The sequence below is a fragment of the Cupressus sempervirens genome, chromosome 7 (assembly GCF_028749045.1).
Source record: "Cupressus sempervirens isolate cs-2001-9-10 chromosome 7, ASM2874904v1, whole genome shotgun sequence".
Taxonomy (NCBI): Eukaryota; Viridiplantae; Streptophyta; class Pinopsida; order Cupressales; family Cupressaceae; genus Cupressus; species Cupressus sempervirens.
The window spans coordinates 382,154,282-382,167,240 of record NC_143124.1 but is presented as its reverse complement, the minus strand read 5'-3'; the positions used below and the strand labels follow the sequence as shown (position 1 = coordinate 382,167,240).

General features: G+C 36.3%; 1 pseudogene; it reads right to left on the bottom strand.

The window, feature by feature from the left end:
* The window catches only part of LOC149547081 (subtilisin-like protease SBT1.8), a 44,818-nt pseudogene that overhangs the window by 1,438 nt on the left and 30,421 nt on the right, over positions 1-12,959 (bottom strand).

Genomic DNA, 12,959 nt, shown 5'->3' with positions numbered 1-12,959 from the left:
CAGTATATCTTATCAACTTGATACCTTCACCTCGGACATATCTGATCCCATACTTGGCTGTACCACGCAAGTAATGTAGCACATGCTTAGCCGCTATCTAATGCATTATCTTTGGTTCAACCATGAACTAACTAAGAGAGTTAATAGCAAATGCTATATTTGACCTAGTGTTGACCAAATACATAAGCGAACCAATCAACTGTCTATATAAAGTGGGATCTACATCCTTCTCCTTAGATACATTGTCATGCTCTGTGCTCACCTCCGAAACACCTATCACCATCTCACAAAGCAATCTAAGTGCTCCATGATAAATATGACCCATCCTCCTATGCCATAGCTCTCAAAGATCTCTAGGATTACTGTTGCTCATGAGTGCCTTAGGAGTATCAAACTGCAATCTATAAAGGCAACCACTCCTAACTCCAATAGTTATGGGTGATTTCCAATCCTTGTGCTTAATCAACACATTTGTCCCTCTAAAGAGTACATTATACCCACTATCTTGAAGAACATATACAGAAATCAAATTCATACCTAAGCCTGACACATATAACACATCATGAAGTGGAATTATCTTTCCATTCTCCCTCTGAAACTGAACAGTCCCTTTCCCAACAGGGTTGAGTTTGGACAAGTTTCCCATAGAAATCTGGATGTTGGTGTTCTCCTCCTTGTAATTGGAGAAGTACTCTCTAACTCCTGTCATATGAAATGACGCCCCACTATCTATATACCAAACACACTGTGAGGTTGAGCTAACCATACAAGCTATGAGTGCAAACTCATCTTCCATTCTACTAGAGAGTTCTTTCGCACTTGCTGAAGCTACCACCTGCTTCTTACCTTTCTTCCTCTCTGGGCAATCACTGACATAGTGGCCAAACTCGTGACATCCAAAGCACTTGACCTTAGAAAGGTCCTTCTTCTTCTTCTCACTTTGTGAATTTGATTCTTTGCTAGATCCCTTCTTTGCTTTCGCTTTACCTACTAGGGAAACATTCTCTTGTTCCACCTCATTTTTCTGACTCTTGTTGGCCCCATTGACAAGACTTCGTCTAAACTCCTCCTGAGTGAAATCAGTCCATAGTCGATCCCAACTTGGTAAAGCATCTCATCCACTAACAACTTGAACAAAGACACTCCATTGTTTAGTAAACCCATTTAGGGCTATTCTCACTATCTCGTCATCACTAGGGCTATCTCCAACAGCTGCTAACTCATCCTTGACAAGTCTGAGCCTAGTGAGGTAACTTGTGACATCTTCTCCCTGATTCATTCGGGTATTCTTTAGCTTCTCTCTGAGAATCAACTTTTTGTTGGTGGTAGCATTCTGGTATAGATTCAGAATGGTGTCCCACATCTTCTTCGCTGTATCTAGCTCTACGATATGTGGAGCAATATGATCCTTGACACCATCAAGGATAATCCTCCTCACTTTGGCATCGTCCTTTCTATATGTTGCAAGTTGGGTTGCATCCGTTGGTACAGGTACAACACTGGTAGCATAATTGTTGATACCATTCTCTTCTAACAATAAAGAAATTCTGGCCTTCCAAACACCAAAATTTGAGGCACCATCCAATTTATCCTGATCTCTCAAACCAGCTGAAGCCATCTCAAGCGATTAAAGCAATAATAAATCTAAAGAGATCAAAATTTCTTTCCTAGGGCAAAACTCTTCTACCCTTAACAACGCTCTAATACCATGTGAAAAATCAACTATTGCAGTCATTGATTATCAATCTCCTACCATAAACGATTAATAAACTGCTGAAAACAAATTCCCAGCTAATGTTGAAAAATAACACAACTGCAACTTCACTTATATATTACGGAAAGAAATGAACAACACAATGAGGAATTATATTAAACTTTAGCAAATCAAGAGATACAAAATTCGTTGCCTCTCATTGGCAAAACTCCAACAACCTCCTAATTTTTCCCGCTGATATTCCCCACTGCTATCCCCATGCTAACACTGCGCCCTTGCTAACACTGCAAGACAATTTGCTATCACTGCAAAGTGCTTCTCAAAAACTTGTATTTCCAAATAACCCAATGACCCCTTTTTATACTACCCTATTGGAAAAACTAACGACCGAGATTAAATCAAACCAACGACTGAGATCAAGACAACTCGACAGCCAATAATAGAATTGGTTGCAAGGTGTCCGAAAGGAATCACTAAAATTAGTAAACAATAACCATTTACTAATTCTCGGCAAGTGGACAAATAGTTATCATAACTACTGCTGCTATACATAGATAAGAACGAACAGCGGTCCAAGCTACCCATAAATACTACTGCTATTTCCGAGTCAGAAATAACAACTATCCAACTAACAATAATTAACAAGTAGTGCTATTTGCTTTCTGGTGTACACATTTTGACCGCACAGATATTTGACGTAGTCTCGAGGGCGCAAATCATAGACCAACCTGGGCTCCAAGGCAGCCGTTGGATTTACCTCACCCGCTCCCATTGCAAACGGGTACGCAGCTCGCAGGGTGAGCGCATCTTTGATGGGCTGTTTTGTGTTGTCCATCGTGCAGGCCAGCGTCAGCAGAACCGATCTGATTGCCGCGGGACTCCACATCGGATGCGCGGCTGGTAGGATCCCTGCGATGCCGCTGACGTGGGGGCACGACGACGAGGTCCCAGATGCTATGATGAATCCTCCCTCCTTCCACGCACCCAAGATGTTGACACCTGGCGCAACCAGATCCGGCTTCAGAACGTCTGGATATAATGCGCTCAGATCCTGCGAAGAAAACACGTCGACGATGGGAGCGATTGCTTTTCCCACCACTGTCAATCCCGTGGGGTTGATTGCAGCCGTAGGCACTGCCGTGCTGTTAACATAGGTCTTTATCTTTTCCCCCGTCGAAAAGCTCACACTGGTGGCGGGCAATAATTGTTGATCGAAAGGCACATCCGCGGCACCGAATAATTCGGGGTTCACATATATCATTCCCGCCGTTCCAGCGTCCTTGAGAAGCCTGGCCATTTCCATGGAATTCTCATTGGAAATGCACATCACAACTTTATCCTTTAAAATGTGCGGATCGACACCAAGGTCGGTGCAATACTCGTAGACGAGAGGCAGATTTTGAATCCCGTCTCCTCTGTAAAGCGAGGATCCTTTCAATAGCTGACCATTGCCGAGTTTCACGAGAGAGAGAAACTCTCTGTCTATACTGCTGGAGCCCACGCTGGTTATCCACGGTGCCGCGTTGGTAAGAGAAGCTGAGAAAGGCCCAGAGTTTCAAGCAGAGGCGGAAACAAAGACACCCTTCTCCATCGCCCCGAACGCTGCCAGCGCAGTGTGATCTGCGTAAAATGGTTTCTCCAACGGGAAGCCAATCGAAATAGAAATAATGTTGACACCATCTTGGATGGCCTTTTCCATGGCAGCAGCTATGTCGCTCTCATCGCAGCTGACTTCCACTCCCCAACAAGCCTTGTACACTGCCACTCTCGCCGCTGGCGCCATCTCCATGGCCGTCCCATTACCAAAGCCATTGTAGCTCGCCCCCTTTACAGCGGAACCCACAGCAATAGAAGCAGTAGGCGTGCCGTGGCCATAGCTGTCTCTTGCTGATACGCAATCCTCGCCAACGTGCGACTTCCAGCCCACAGAAAAATTGAATCTTGCTTCGATGAGTTTTCTGTTGCACACGGATGAATCGAATCCATCTCCGCTTTCACACTCGCCCTTCCATCTGGAGGGAACAGGGACGAGACCCTCGTCGTGGAAGCTCTCACTCTCGGGCCATATTCCCGTGTCCACCACGCCCACTATCACATCGTCTCCCCGATTCAAGTCCGATTCCAGTGCTCATGCAAACTGAAGTGCGGGGTTTTCATGGATTTCAACATATGGATGATGTGTGCCTTTCTTTCATTGCCACTTGCTGTGGTGGATAGGAAGAAGAGGAGCAATGTTGCCAGCGTGGGGATGGGCATGGCGGTGGACATGGTGATGAGTAACCCAGAAGGAGGGGATGAATAAAGACGCAGGGATTGTATCTACTAGAAAGGGAGGATTCCTTTAAATTAGCTATAGAAGAGACTTCGATGTCAATGAAAAGTCTTGGTCACGTAGATAATATGAAGGGAAAATTACATGGGTAGACATTGATCACAAGAGAGGATATCGAGATACGTTCACGCGGAAACATCTACTTTGCAAGCATTTTCAAACCACTTTTTTTTCGAAGCAGCTGGGGTGCTTGACTTGAACTGGGAAATATGGTAGAGAAATGATTTTTTTTTTTTTTTTTTTTTTTTTTGTCTATATAGATTTAAAATTTAAGGTCAGAAATCTTTAAAAATTGTTGGTTTGATACATACAATAATTTTTTAAAAATAAATTTCGTACATAAATAAACAAATCTTCGATTGTAAAGAAGAATAAATTTCGTACATAAATAAACAAATCTTCGATTGTAAAGAAGATTCTAAATACTCTCGAAATCAAAAAAATCAAAAAAAAAAATTTTATTCATAGAAAACATAATTTTCAGGCTATGTCTATTTCTATTCTATTCCATTCTATTTTTAAAAAATAATTATAAAATTACTAAAACATCTCCTATTACAAATCCTACATTCTCTCATGGTTTCATAATGTTACTAGGTAAAATGTGTCAATTTGTTGTAAAAAAAAATTAATATTAGGAATAATAAGTTTTTATTGTCAAAGTCATAAAATGTCTATATTTTATTTTTCTAGTTACAAATTCTATACACCTTTATTTCACAATTAGACATAAAATATTCTATATGAAATATATTTACAAACCTCCTCTTAATGAATTGCAAAGACCAAATGTTGATAATCTATAAAACCTCTAAAGACTAAATAATACTTCAAATGAATCATAAAATTCAAACTAGCTCTATTCCTTTGTAAATGAACAATCAAAATCCAAATACAAAAAATTATGAACATACATCTAAATAAGAAATATTGCTCCTAAAAATGCCATTTTCTTAAATATGTAATAATTCATACTCACCATAACCATTTATTTTTAGAAAAAGGCCAAAAGAAAGAACACACACACACACACACACACACACACATCTCTGTGTGTGTATACTCACAATAACCATTAGTAAATAATGAATAATGAAAAAAGACACAGTACAAACATTATTGACACATAAATTCTAAAAACTATAACAATTCCAAGTATGCCAAATTATTTTAAAAAATCATTTGCACAATCACCATTTACCGGGGAATTCTAATTTTCATTAGAATATTAATTACAAGTTTCACAGTAATAATAAAAGGAGAAAATCCTCAACACAATCAATTTTTAAAAAAATTTCATAATCACAATAATCTAAATTACGAATATCACTTTGTTGAAGCCTTGGATAGCTTCATAGTTAACAAATCAATGAATAAGAATTGTCTGGATGCTGCATGTTTCAAAAATAAATGAATTTGGACCTACAACATGACGATTTCCTCTGCTCTCAACCAACCCTTTGATGACAACATTGTTATCGTATTCTCTATTCACCATAGAAATGATGGGTTAGTAGAATGCTTTGATAGACTTATCATGCTTCGTAGCATGGAGAATGACATAACCTTAAAAATATTAAGTATGTTTTTAAGAAAAATATAAAATTTGATTTTTATTTAATGCATGCCTTTTGATTTCATTAATTATATTGAATCAAATTCTACAACTCATTATTGGATAAGAAAGTAAGAAAAGGAAAATATATTATATCGTATAATAAAAACTCTAATTTTTAATTTCATTATTATCTATATTTTAATAAAATGTTAAGAAAGAATACAAATGTTATGAGAAAAAATAGAAAATATTTTCAAATGTTCTCAATATGAGAAAATGTTGTAAATGAATTATAAAAAACTTATTTTCAACTTAGTCTAAGCTTATCCAACAAAATGTATTTATACAAATATAATTAATTTAGACTACTTACCTATGTTTTTTTTTATCAAGGCAAATGTGTTTTGAAGGGACAATGGAACCCTTGTTTTTTTTTATCAAGGCAAATGTGTTTTGAAGGGACAATGGAACCCTTTTAAAAACAAAGATAGTTCATAAAAAAAGAAACTAAACAACAACAAGGACAAAAAAGAAGTAACTAAATTGAAAAAAGATAAAATAGGGTACATGATCCATATCGAAACAAGGAAAATAGGGTCGTAGAGCCACTAAATTACAAAAAGAAATAATTAAGAACCTTGGTAGACTCAACATTTTTCAATAAAAAATCCTCACTAAATTCTAGAATTTCATGAATAATGTTAAATTACTTCCTTTTACCCTTGGCCTATGATGTAGTACCCAAGTACCTAACTACAACTAAAATGCATTCTACAGAAGGAAACATATAGAAAAATACGGAAGCAACAAATATATTCTGAAACTCAAATATCTTTCAATAACTAACCTCCTTCTACATCAATTTTTTGCTTCTTAAATAAATAAGAACTCTCTAAATTTGAAAAAAATAGAAAATTACCCTTTTTGGCAGATTTTAACAAATCTTCAATTTTTTCATTTTAGGTAACCTTTGAAATTAAATCCTAAAAGGATGCAAATAAAACTGTACATTCCTTAAGCTATGAAAACTTGACCTTCCAACTAATCTTCGAATTTAGAAATGTCCATTCAAAGTTATTACAAAAAAAAACTCTAAGTAATAGACAAAAATTAGAAAAGTTAAGCTTTGGGAGTCTAAACGGATTTTCTAAGGCCTGAAAAGTAAATTCTTCTAGACACAATGGAGAAAACCTAATTTGTCGAGCCATCAAAGTCCCCCTTTCAAAACCATTGTAAAAACTTGAGAGAAAACCCAGGTCTCAGTCAAAATTTATGACTCCCAGAAGTTGATCCATCATTCTCCCCTTCTTGAAAGAAACATAGCTCCTGCTGTGTGCTAAAATGTTGTCACACTTCTATGAATCATTACATGTAAGAAAACTCAAGAATAAGCCCTCACAAATCGATCCATAGTTCTCTACTCATAGAGTGCAAGGGTTTGCAATGGAGGCCCTCAGTTTGACCTATTTTTGTGCCCATGCAAGTACACCATGAGATGAGAGATTCAAAGAGGAAAAGCAAGAATGCTAGTCTCCATGATCTTCAAATATGCATGAAAATAAGATCTAATCTATAACAGAAAAATCTAATCTATAAATAAAAAATCTAAGCTAAAAGCCCATGATGGGTGCAAGAGAGAAAAAGACAAGAAAATAGAAGTTCTCCACAAAAAGCTTTTGTATTCAAACTCCTTCAAAAATTGGTCTTCAAACCTGCAGCATAATGATAGCATAATCATGGGTGTTTAACATGAGGAGAGGGCTCTCCCTTATAAAGAAAATTATGGAGGTGAAAGGCTTCTCACAACCAATATGGGATAATAGAGCTTGATCCATGTGAGACCAAATTTCACCAATGAGAAAAGAGGAGTGGTTGAGAAGAAAGTGGTGATCCATGTGAGACAAGATTCCACCAATTAGAAAAGAGGAGTGGTTGAGGAGAAAGTGGAAAGATAAATCCCACTTAGATCACATCTTTAAGTGTAGAGAAATTAAATAAAAAGAATTTATTTTATTTCCTTTTTTCATCAAAAGAGATATTTAAGTGGGATTTTTATTTAATTAAAAGGGAGCAATTTCTTTTTAATTAAATAGAAGATATTTAATTAAAATAAAAGAGAGGTTTTTCTCTTAATTAATTAAATGTGGATGAATAGTTTAATTAAAAGAGAGGTTTTCTTTTAATTAAATGGGGATTTTATTTTATTTAATTAAAAGAGAAGATTTTCTTTTAATTAAATAAGACTTGGAATAAAAGGATCAATCTTAGAAATGAAAAAAATCGAATTTGATCAAGGAAATTGATTTGAATTGATTTAATAAAATATTACAAACCATTGATTCAGAAAATTTGATAAATTGATAAATTGAATAATGGGGCCCCATAGTCTAGGCGACCATTTTTGGGTGCATACACCTGCAAGTTGTTGTCTGTGAATTGCTACACTCTTGTTAGATCTAACTACATTAATGCCCATGCAGATAACCATGTACTCTCTATTTTAGGTAACTCGTGTACCACTATATTAGGTACCTGTTATGCTGGCCATGCCTTGTGGAGGTAGTTTGCTTGTCAAGAATTTGGGTAATATTTTCCTTCTTCTTATTGGAAAGATGATGTTGCCAATCCACTCCCTATACATCATCTGTATTTGGAACATCTCCATGGAATGTGTATAAATCAACAACATTAAAAACAAGGGAGATGTCAAGATTTGTTGGGAAGCTAACCTCATAAGCAAACTGACAAGTTTGAATTGAAAGCCTATATAGATGTTGATTGGACTAGAAACATTGATGACAGAAAAAGTACAAGTGGTGGAGCATTTTTCTTAGGAAAAAGATTGATTACCTTGACTAGCAAGAAATAGAACTGCAGTTCACAATCTACTACTAAAGCTAAATATGTGGTGGCTGCAGTGAATTGCACAAATGTGGTGTGATCAAATAGTTACTCAAAGGAATGATGGAAGAAATCACTGAACCTGTGGTAATTTACTAAGATAATACAAGTGTTATAAACATGCCTAAGACCATTACTTGAGAGAGTTGGTTCAAGACAAAGAAGTGAGAATGTAATATGTGAATACAAAGGAACATATAGCTGATATACTCACAAAAGCTTTACCTAAGGATGCACATGAATATCTTTGAGGTAAGCTAGGGGTGATACCCCTATCCAAAGCTACTTAAGAAGCAAGAATAGTGCACTACATCAACTGAGTTGAATGACATATTTTTCAACTTGATGCAGTGGATATTACTTTAGGAACTACCTGAAGTAAGAAAGGAGCTAAAATAGAAGATTTACAATCACATGTAAGGTGAAATAAGTAGAACTTGAATTATTGATATCTACATGAAAAGATGTCCAGTCTTTGGCATTGTTGTTGAAGAGGGAGAGTTTACTACAAGTTACTATAAGTATGAGGGAGAGTTAGTACCAAAAAAGAGAGAGATCAGAAAGAGGTAGAGTTGCACTGAATATTTGAAGAAGAAGAGAGAGATTGTAGCCTGTACAAAAGAAGGACATATACTGATAGATAGAGAGATCTAAATACAAGGTATTAAGTTTCATTGTGGTATTATTGTTGGTGTTGGTTTTCCATCAATGCCAAAGAGGGAGATTATTGAAATGAAGAATATTGTTGAAGCATAGAAACAAGGAATATTGATGAAACCTATCATAGAACAATCATTATTTTGTCACTAATGTCAAGCCTACTACTTGTTGTGAGATAATTGCTAATTTAGTGTGAATGATATCATTTTATTGATTGGTGAAGAGGATTTTAAAAGAAAGGATAGCAAGAGTAACTAGAGAAAAGCTGAGTTATATGGTGTATAAAAGGAGCACTAAGACTAAGTAAGACTTTAATGATATAGTGTATTATTTATCTACTTAAGGCTACAATGAAAGGATACTTAAGAAAAGATAAGAAGAAGGCTAAGAAAAAAAAATGTCTACCAAGCCTAACTGAGCAAATAGTGGAAGTCAAGCAAGTCAATAAGGATGAGAAGAAAGTTAGTTGTGATTGAGAAAATTTAGTATGTGTTGAGCAAAGAGAAATCTAGGAGATGTCGAGTGAAGGAAGTTTAATATGTGTCGAGCACTAGTAAGACTAAGTGTATGCCAAGCAACCTAGTGTTGACCAAGCATCAAAAAACAATTATTGCCAAGTAAACAACATGTTATTGCTAAGTGCTAGTAAAATGAGTTTGACCAAAGATTTGATGAATATGAGCTAACAAAGTTGATTTCTTAAATTGTGCGAAGCATGTGGAAGATAAGTATGATGATATGGTGATATAGAATTCAAGGTAAACCATTTTGAAATGAATTTGAAGAGGATTATAAGGGAAGCTTCTTGAGGGAACAAAATGGAAAAAAGGGTAGATTCGATGAATCTAACCTAATGCTAAGATGGATGATTGTGGTGAAGCAAAAAAAGATCTAAATTCTTTATATAAGGAGATAACATGTCATAAGAAAAGTGTCATAGTGCAAGCTAGAGAGAGACAAGGAGTCTTGAGGTGTTGTTTCATTTGGTGGCCAAAGGAATGAACCTACATTTGGCATACTAAGCATGAAGGCTTAAGGAGGTGAAGCTTTGAAGGGTGAACAAGAAATTAGAGACAAAGGAGATAGAATGCTAAGTAGAATGGAAAACTGAATAAGAGATTTGTAATCTGCAAGTGAGTTGTTTTGTTATTAGATAAATTCATACTGCTATTTTCTAACAACTATATTAGTTTGGATAAATCCTTTGGATTAAAGTTGACCTAACAATCATGAGTAAATCCTTTAACATGGTGACATTCTAATGGAATGTTTTAAAGTCCTCTAACAAGGCTCACTCCTAACAAGGTGATTGAGATCCTTTTACCAAGGTCACATTTAACAGTGTGAATTGTAAGCTTTAATAGGGTTGGCTCCTCACAAAGCTAACATTAGAAGAGTGAAAATTGGTAGCATGTTACTCATGGTTTTTCTCAAATTGGGTTTCCACATTAAATCCTTGTGTCAAATTGTGTGAATGATTTTTTGGCATTTGATGTAGGAGCATCGAGCTTGGATTTTGGTGGATTTATGCTTTTCATGGTTAGGGATCTATTGCAGACACATTGGAGAACCTTTCCTCATGATTGCATAGAGATTGGATGGATTGAGTTGAAGCTTGAGCCATTTTACCTTGTTGTTGGAACTGTGTTTTCTAGTTTTTGGGTGCCTATTGCGAGTTGTGTAACTAATTTCTCATAATGAGTTAGAGGCTATGAAGTTCAAGGATTGAAGAGGGCCTAGAGTAATATCTTATTTTCATTAAGTAAAAAAAAGTTTTAAAGGACCCAAAACCTTTTACAAAGTAACCCAAAGTCTAGAGAAAAAAGCATAAAACTACCATCTAAGTCTAAAGCATAGTTCACCAAAAAATTCTAAAGCATAGTTTGCTAAAAGAGTACTATCTCTTGTTAAGGTATCTAGTCCTAATTCATTATAAGTTGGGAGATATGGCAATTCTCCTGGAGTATTGATTTCTGGTAGTTTGTGCGATGGGTTTCTGTGCATGACTTTCAGGATGAATCCAAAGATATCCCTAATTAATCAAACTTAGTGAACTTAAGGGGTTGTAGAGGACCTAAAGTAATACCTTTAGTTCAAAGGACAAGTTCTAATTCAATTGGAGCTAGGAGATATTGTGATTTTTCTTAGGTATCAATTTTTGGATATTTTATTTCTGTTGGAGGCCGACTTGTGGCTCTTCAAGTATTTATTGTTAAGTTTATTTAATTTTTAATTTCTAGGCTGACTTGTGGCTTTTTTGGGTATAAGTAGGGGGGTCTTGTGGAGTCTTTTAGTCATTCAAGATGGAGTGATTCATTCAAAGGAGGAGGAGTGAGTGTGGGAGCAACTGAAGGGCAAGTTTTCCTGAGTCTATGGATAGAGTACCAAATGTGAGGCAGTTTACAACAAGATTATGATGAAGTTGTGAGTGTGTGGATAGAGCACCCAATGTGAGATAGCTTACACTTGGATCTTGGATAAATTTGCAGTAGAGCTAGGGCTACAGTTGGGAAACAAGGAGATTGCTTGGTGGGCTTGTGAGCACAAGTTGAGATTTCCTTGGTGGTTTCTTCTAGATTGCTATTATGTTATAGTTCTAGGCTAGCTAGGATAGTGTTTAGATATGATCTTGAGGGATCTTGGAGAACTATTACTTTCTTTATATTTGGCCATAACTAGGAAGGTCTTATAGTGTGACACATTGCATGTAATCAGTTATATCTATGAATATTTTATTATGATTCGGTATCAAATCGTGGTTCTAACTTGTAGTTATAGAGGGCTTGTAGATGGATAAATGGATGCAAAGATGGAAGTTTGATCTTGTTGAGGCATGATCAAAAAGAGTTTGTGTATTGTAGATCTATGGTCCTAGACTTGTGATGTGGTTCGTGATTGTTCATGTGAGGTGGTAGGTTGCGATCTAACTTGCAAACAATTCAAGGTTGTCACAAGGAGTGTGGGAAGGATTTTTTGTAGAGGGTTTAAGAAGATCTTAGGAGATGGCTATGAGAGGATTGTAACCTGAGATGATTATGAATCTTTGTGATGTGGTGGAGGGGAATTTTTCTAAGATGTCTACTTGGTTTGAAGCTAGTTTGGCTAGTTCAGCTAAGGAGGAGGTTGCTCAGTTTGAAACTAGTTCAACTGATTGAGATAAGGATAGGATGAGGAAGCAATTCCATAAATGTTTGTGGAGTTGGAGTCTACCAATCCAAAAGAGATTTGTCTAGACATTAGAAGACTTGTTCATGAGAGAAGATGGCATAGCAAGGTCGAGGTTGAAGAGTTTGGTATTGTTGATCAAATTGTGAAGTCTAATATAGAACTTTTAGAGCAGTTGTAGGTTGTTGCTAAAGATATTCATATCCTTGTTGATGCTGGGATAGAGGTTGGTTTTCATGATTAGTTGGCTAATTCTGACATGGAGATTGTAGAGCACTTGGTCATGGATGATCTGATTGCTATTGGTGGTGAGTTATGTATTGCAGAGCATCTTATGGTGAGCAATGAGAAGGCTGGTTTTGAGAGTTTGGCATATGTTGCTCAGGAGTTACATACTATTGTTGATATGGAGTTTCTTGTTGCTAGTGTGGATTCACTAGTTGTTGATTTGGATGAGAGTTTGCTGGTGAAGCATTATGTTCAATTTATTGTTGGGTGTGAGCATGCTAATTGGGTTACTGATATGTATTTGATTCTGATGTTTCAGTGGATAAAGCATAGATGGTTGATTTTAAATTTTTTTCTATTGACTTTGATGAAGTTGAAGCCTTTGGTAAAGACAAATTTGG